This window comes from Saccostrea cucullata, unplaced genomic scaffold, assembly GCF_032062105.1.
Source record: "Saccostrea cucullata isolate Sc308-1 unplaced genomic scaffold, CSIRO_AGI_Scuc_v1 ctg917, whole genome shotgun sequence".
Taxonomy (NCBI): Eukaryota; Metazoa; Mollusca; class Bivalvia; order Ostreida; family Ostreidae; genus Saccostrea; species Saccostrea cuccullata.
In genome coordinates this window covers 41,418-49,645 of record NW_026940816.1, presented here as the reverse complement: position 1 = coordinate 49,645, position 8,228 = coordinate 41,418, and the positions used below count along the sequence as shown (strand labels likewise).

Sequence of the window (8,228 nt, the reverse complement as noted above, 5' to 3'; positions counted from 1 at the left end):
TATTTTCTTCCAAAAACGATCGTGTTTTTTTCTTAATTCGAATTTTCTCTATACTATGGTAAATACATGCAGATATTTCATAACATAAATACATGTGATTCTTCGAACGGGAGACAAAATCTCTGGATTTTTCACCCCTCTTCCGCCCCTCCTGATTAATTTTTAAATCTTCAGTGTTTAATTTTTTTCCAATTGAATATTTTTGGCTTTAATTTTATCCTGTTTTCGTAATATAATTGCTCTCTCTCTCTCTCTCTCTCACTTTCTCTCTCTCTCTCTTTGAATTCATTCTAGATACGTACCAATTGTTTATCTACTCTTCATTCATTTGTTTACATGTACTTGTAATTGTACCTTAATCTATAGAGAGAAAATCAGAATGGAAAAATGGAATTAACAAAGTTACTGCAAATAAATTTTCATAGCAAGTAGGCTTCGTAGGAATAAACATGGGGTTGTTTAATAATTAAGGTTGTAAAATTCAGTTGTATATCAATTTGAAAAATGACAATCAATGTTTAAAAATGAGTGCAGGACATTTTAATCAGTTGTTAAAATACCCAATATGTCACATTTTTAACACATTCGCTTGTGTAATTATGTTTCCGATAATAAAATTCACCTATTAAAGAAATTAAACAAATTACTTTTAGATACGATTATATAACTTTGTTTGTGTTAATGAAAAAAATATAATTGTCCTGTAAGATCAATTTTTACTTATTTTTTAAGATCGACGATTGAATATTTAAAAGAATTAAATCACAATTAATAGTTTTTCCATAGCTAAACTTAAAGAAATTCAAGCTTAAAGCTACATTTTGTAATTTACAATATTAATTCATCATAACTTTGAATATTTACAATGAGAGTATGTGACTTAGCTAATACAGGGCTATCAGTATTTTCACACTTGTTAGATTTTGATTCCGTGTAGAAGCTCTAATTGCAACTCTTGTCAAAACAAATGTTTTGTATAGCATGATTATCTCCTGAATTTCACTATCAAGAGACGATCGATAGGGATTAGTTACGCTCTACTGCACTTGCAATTGACACCTGTGTTGTAGTAGAATGATTTTAAACTGCGTAAATATAAATCTTTGGTCAATTGAATAATTTTTGGTGTTTGTCTGTATGTTAGATAGAAATTCTGACAGCTTTATAAAAATAATATTAAAAATTTACCAGACTTTAAAAACTTCAGCAAACTAGTTGATCGAGGATTAATTGAGGGGGGGGGGGGGTACACTGCTGATCATTACCTGAACATATGATAGTGAAGTTTCTAAATGGATTTTATTGACACTTACTGAAATAATTTTTTATACTTTATTTAATTCCCCATTAAACTGTCTTTTTATTAAAGCTTGTGTATTTTTTCTTATTAAAAAATAGATAGTAGTAAGGCACATGTATTTCTTCTTGAGGCCAGCATTTTTCTATTTTTAGGTTTATAAACCCGCCGCTCAAGATATTCAATTTTCAGAAAAAAAATAAAATTGAGAAAAACAGAATTTTTTCTTTCCGATGTAAAATTTGAGTCGGGATCGAGATTTCACATTTACGAACTCGTGCTTCCGGTTTTGAAATGAAAATGGCGGTAAATAAAACGTGACAAGATCTGCAAAGTTCATAGTAGAACCATAGCTAGGTTAAATGTAAGAATTTATCGATAGGAGTGCCATTCAAAACGTTGCATCTGTTCAGAGGACAAAAAATGCTGACGACTTTGTTGCACAATGACATGTTGGTGAGAATTATGCATTCGTTTTCAAAAGTATATCTCTTTAAATTTTTTTCATCTCACAGATTTAAAACGGGCCGTGGTAGTTATTCATTGACAGAGAAAATGTTTAGGTCTCTGTTATAGCTTACAGTCCAAGCATGATTCTTTAGAAAAGGGTCGCTTTTGCACCAGATGATCATGTAATGAATTAAATATAATGGCAAAAGTTTATTTGACCAAGAAGAATAGCCTAAAGAAATGAAATGTTTTAACTATTAAAAAAAAACAAGTATATTCAAATAAATACTGCCAAGCATGTAGTATCGTTTTGAATGTGGCAGCCAGAAACATTATTTTACACTCAATTGAAAAAAAAAGAATTCAACCCACTCCTGAATACCCCCTGTCTGTTTTATGATAGGAAGTATTATTTTAGGTTCAAGTATATTTTAGAAAATTAATTTCCACACATTCACCTTACACATATTAAAAACGATGAAGATGTATTGAGTTTTTTAAAAAATGATTTTTTTTAAAATCTGTATTTTTTGACCAGCATCACAATGTTTACATAACTGGCCCAAACTGGTAGACAATGAAATAATCAATAAAGGTTCTCTTTGTAGCCATTATGTGCCCAGTGGCAGGGAGCCTGTTGGAAAAGCACAAAAAAAAAGAAAAAATGAATGTACAAAAGTCGATATTTTATACCAAAATATTTTTTTTTATTTCCTCCTCCTACGGGACTTTTTCATTTTGATGTTCGTAAACCTAAAAATAAAAAAAATGCTGACCCGAATGATACTGTAATTCAATTATCACATATTTGAATCTAACAAAAGAACACTTATGAATGTATGAAGTTTATCTGTTTTGTAGGAACAGAAACATGCACAAAACCTTAAAAATTTGGAATTCGTTTATTTGATATTTTTTAAATAAGCATGGATTATTATATATATACACACATACAAAGGTTTTGTGAAATTGACATGTTTAATTAAATCAACTGTAGTGGTTATTGCTGTTTATTTATTGACCGACTGGCTACTTCTTGGGCAAACTGGAATAAGACGCCACCTGTCTTAAGTGGCTAGTTTCCGGACTTCCAAAAGGGGGCCTCTTAAAACAAGTTTGACTGGACTTTTTCACCTTTTACCAATATAAGAAAGTAGTTTACTGTACATGACAACTATGCTATAAATAAATTTCGATGAATTTTAATTAGTAACTCGGAATTTTTGTATGTGTTATAAATAAACATTTGCTTCTTTATTCCTTTGTAGAGTTTAGATACCACTGAAAGTGAACATCAGTGGAACTTTGATGATCTAGGCCACTCTATTTGTTGCAGCAACACCAGCAGGCGTCGGCCATTCATAAAGTTGAAAGAACAAACCTATGACTTGAACACACAATTTGTGATCTGAATATAGTTCACAAATTTAAGGAAAGCAACTATTAAGGTCATTCAGATCAATGGTTGGTACATGTTATAAGTGCCCATAAAATCAAGACAACAATATTATTTTACAATGAATTAAAATATAACCTTTAAAAAAATTCAACATTATCATTTAAAAATATATTTTACTGTATTTTTTTTTGACAGGTATACATGAAGTATGAGTAAAAGACTTTTAAGAAGAACAAGCACAATCCCGATTCATTCTTGCCATTACCTTCCCCAGAGGGCGACATTCAGGACCTGACTTTTCAGAAAAAGAAGATGAATCGATTTTTGAAAGTTGATCTAAAATTGATAACATTTACATGGGTCGCGGAAAGTCAGCAGGTATAGACTTGATTGGGCCTCGTCTTCTAAAGCTTTCGGCAAATGTTATATGCAAATCTATTACACATCTTATAAATACTAGCATCACTAATGGAGTATTTCCATCCCGTTTAAAACAAGCAAAAGTCACTCCTATTTTCAAAAATGGCGACCATGCAGATCCAGGAAACTACGGACCAATATCCATTCTTCCAACATTATCAAAATTAGTTGAAAAACACATAGCCAATCAGATACGTAACTTTACCTCTACCTTTGATCTCTTATTTAAATCACAATCTGGATTTCGAGAATTTCACTCCTGTCAAACGGCTCTAACTTAACTTACAGATAATTGGCTACAAGCTATGGACCAAGGAAATTTAATAGGCATAACTTTCATCGATTTTAGCAAGGCATTTGATTTGGTTAATCATGATATCCTTATAAATAAACTTCAATCATATCACTTTGACCAAATGGCTATTAAATGGTTTCAATCTTATTTAACGTCAAGGTCTCAGTGTGTAAAAATAGGTACACACTCCTCTGATTCTTTGCCCGTCACAGCAGGAGTGCCCCAAGGATCTATATTAGGTCCCCTATTATTTTTATTTTTTATAAATGATCTCCCTTTACATGTAAATAGAACAGATATTGATATGTTTGCTGATGATGCAACCTTACATACATATCATAAAAATATAGAAGGTATTGAGAATGCCCTAAACTTTGATTTGTGTGAGATAGAAAAGTGGTGTTCCAAAAATCAAATGGTGTTAAATACCAACAAGACAAAATGTATGCTCATGGGAACTCAACAAAGAAAATCAAGAATAAATTCTACGGAACTAAATCTATATGCTTCTAACAAATTAATTGAAAATGTTGAATCTGAAAAGCTTTTGGGAGTACATATTGACCATTCATTGCGCTATAATTATCATATTGACTCAGTTTGTAAATCTTTGACTTATAAATTGTATACTTTACGCAGAATTAAAAAATTTTCCACCCTTACACACGAGAAAACTATTTTATAATGCATACATTCTGCCTTCTTTGAATTATTGTCTTACTATTTGGGGTAATGCGCCAGATGCTGGCATAGATAGAGTTTTTAAATTGCAAAAAAGGGCAGCCTGGATTATTTTAGATATGGCTTATAATGCCCCTTCACTACCATTATTTGAAAAACTTGGGTGGTTGACCACATATGAGTTAATTGATTTTCATAAATTTATATTACTGTACAAAACACTTCATGGTATGGCACCAACTTATTTAAGAGATTCCTTTGACTTTATTTCTTCTAATAGTTATGTTCTTAGATCTGAAACAAACTATGACCTTCATCTACCGAAATATCGAACAAATCAATTTAAGAATTCTTTTCATTATTCCGGTGTTCATTTATGGAACAAATTACCCTTGCATATTCGTTTTTCACCAACTGTACAAACTTTTCGTAAAAATGTTGAAAAATTCATTATAACATGTCGCAACTAAAAGTTATATAATTCCATGTTCTTGAATCGATCTGTATATGTCCTTGTATTTTCATGTCATGTTGTATTACATGTATTTATTATAATATTGTACAATGTTTTAATAATTGTATTATTGTGCATGTGTTTAGAGGGCCCCGAGGAAGACTAGTGCATTGCACTAATCGGGTTACCCTCTTTAAATAAAGTATTATTATTATTATTATTATTATTATTATTATTATTATTAAGATGAAACTCATGTGGAATCATCCTCAGGTATTGTAGATTCAAGTTTATTCAAATCATGACCCCCGGCCCTGGGGATAGGATTGGGCCAAAATGGCCGACCCAAGTTTAACATAGGAATATATAGGAAAAATCTTTAAAAATCTTCTTCTCCAGAACCACTGGGCCAGGAAAGATGAAACTCATGTGGAATCATCCGCAGGTATTGTAGATTTAAGTTTATTCAAATCATGACCCCCGGCCCTGGGGATAGGATTGGGCCAAAATAGCCGACCCAAGTTTTACATAGGGATATATAGGAAAACCTTTTAAGGGGGCCCTTTACAACGTCACAACATGGCGTACTTCCGTAAAAACGCCATTTTGATCCCAAATGATCAGATACAAATTCACTTAACACCGATAAATCACTGAGTATAACACAACATGTGATATTGTGGATGGAATGTTCTTTATATCACATCAATTAATATGAAGTGTATTGCCCAATACTTATCCTTTCTTTAAAAATGAATTGTTTGTCAATTTATTCAATTTCTACTTATTTAATTATTAAATAATACATTTACAAACTTATTAGAATAAGATTTTTAGGTGAGAAAAAAATGATATAAACATGGTTTGTCCATATGCGAATTCATCATTACGTGTCAAAACTCCATACACCCAGAAATTTCTTTCTTCAACAAGCATATATGCTTTCCAGCAAAATATATCCCCCAAAATGCAAATTTGATCAGATAAAACATATGTATTATCTTCCTATCGACTAGAGGATACCCTGTTCACAATTTGTATACACCCGAATGAATGGTTATACCCGGTGAAATTTCGCATGACCCAAACGTTTGATCAACATTGATTGTCAGCTGTTTACAAGTATGGTAAACGTGCAGGTTTTAGACGAATTGTGCATTTGGTGATAGGAATTTCTTTTACCATTTTTGGTCATTTACCATCTTAACTTGTTTTGTTATATATAGCACTGGATAACACATGCAAGTTGGATAAAACGGTAAGTAAATCTACCTTTCTCAATACCATGAATTCACTAAATACATGTCTTTTGTCATTGACTGGAAACGCGATGATTTTCGCTTAAAGTAATAATACATGTACAATAAGAATTTCTTTCAATATCCTTGCGTGACATTTGTTTAATACTTGTGCAAGTAGAGTTTATTTGAATTTATTAAAAAAAAAAGTACCAAGATATTTGAGTCCACTCTTAAAGCGGATCTCTCACACCTGAATTTTTGTGATGTTTATAAATTTTTGACAGTTTTTAATTTTTTTCAATTTTTTTTTTCATTGTTTTTAACCTTTGATATTATATATCTTTTCAGATATTGAAGAGGATCCAACCAGCTGTTCTCAAGAAAATGCTGTTTTAGTTTTTCTTTTGTCTATTTTTGTAATTTTAAATAAAAATTATGTTGATTTTATTTTTAACTTTGTTGGTTATTATTTCAATATTTTATAACTTTGAAGAGAAATTTTAAGCAATGGGCATTTTAAAAAATTGATAGGAGGGATTTTAACAAAATAAATGAAATATTTCAAATATTTCTAAATAATAGATTGAAATACTTTGGAACCTTATTTTATCGGATATGGGGCCTATTAGTAGAAACAAATGCATGCAACAAAAATCAGTTATACTTTATAGGTGTAGAGAGCCCCCTTAAAATCTTCTTTTCAAGTACTTCAAAGCTATGATTAATGATATTTATATGGAATCATAGGAGGTGTAGATTCTAGTTTGTTCAAATGATGAACGCCTGGAAGGGGGGGGGAGTACATTCAAGCCCGATGTGCTCAGGTGAGCGCTGTGGCCCCTAGGCCTCTTGTTTAATTAGCGATCTCATTTTAAATGTGAGAAATAATTATTAAACTAATATGTACATTAATGTTGTTTATTATTATTATTTTTTTTTTTTTGAAAATTATAAATCAATTGCTTTTTGTTGTTTTTTTTTCATTTAATTTTAGGGGATGGGAGTGGGAGTGCAGCTGTAAGTTTGAGTATATTTTCCAAAAGGATGTACATCGTTACTTTTGTTTTAAGATCAATTTTAAAATGCAAAATGATGAGATATTAGACTACACTTTAAAAAAAAAACTTCATTTGAATTAATATATTTTGTTTAAAATAAGTAGCAATAACATTCAAGTTTTAGAGTTATTTGACAACTCAATATATACTTGTTTTTTTTTTTTTACATCTATGAAGATTGTCTCAAATTTTGATGTTTTTTTCTGTGTTCTACATTTATTGACATGTTTCTTATCTGTGTTCAACTTGTCGAGTAACTGAAAAGTTTAATTAAATTTTTTTAAAAAAATCAGTATCATCTCTTTTATTTATTATTATTAATTTACAATGAAATTATGTATGCTTTTGATGCATAATGTACACTTCAAATTCATGCACCAGCAGATTCAAAGGAAAAATTTTCATTTAGAAATAAGCAGTAAAGATAAAGAGATTATCCATTTAAAAATAGTTTGAAAAATATTTAAAACAAATTTTCGAGTATGTTATCAAAATAGGAAAAAGTATTATGAGTATTGTTTGATATTTTTAATAGTAAAAAAAAGGATATGACGTACTGGCAATCGCATCATCTCACTCAGGGTCTTTCCGTCAGAGTTCGGAAAAACAACCTCGAATGCATTAACATCTCCTAATGTTAAAGCTTATGCTTTTCTTTTTTTTTCAAATATAGGATAGAGGAAGTAAGAAGTCCCTTTTATAGTATATTTTATGTAATATCATAGCATTGAATAAAGTTAAACTCCATATTCTACAGATGAAAGGTCTTCCTAATACATTCGAGGTTGTTTGTCAGCTAGTCAGAAAGGCTCGAGAAGTTGCGATTGAACATAGTGGGGGTACTTGTTCTTTTATTACCAGTCTCTGGTAGAGTTTTTTGATATTAGAACATACTGGGGTTTTCAAACACTTAAATTCATATGGTTACTGGTA

General features: G+C 30.6%; 1 long non-coding RNA gene across 1 annotated transcript; it reads left to right on the top strand.

Moving 5' to 3' along the window:
• Positions 1 to 1,609: 1,609 nt before the first annotated feature.
• On the top strand, positions 1,610 to 3,434 carry LOC134256378 (uncharacterized). The gene is made up of 3 exons (XR_009989714.1): positions 1,610 to 1,753; positions 3,016 to 3,211; positions 3,342 to 3,434. It is a non-coding gene; the product is annotated as an uncharacterized LOC134256378 (long non-coding RNA).
• Positions 3,435 to 8,228: the final 4,794 nt, after the last annotated feature.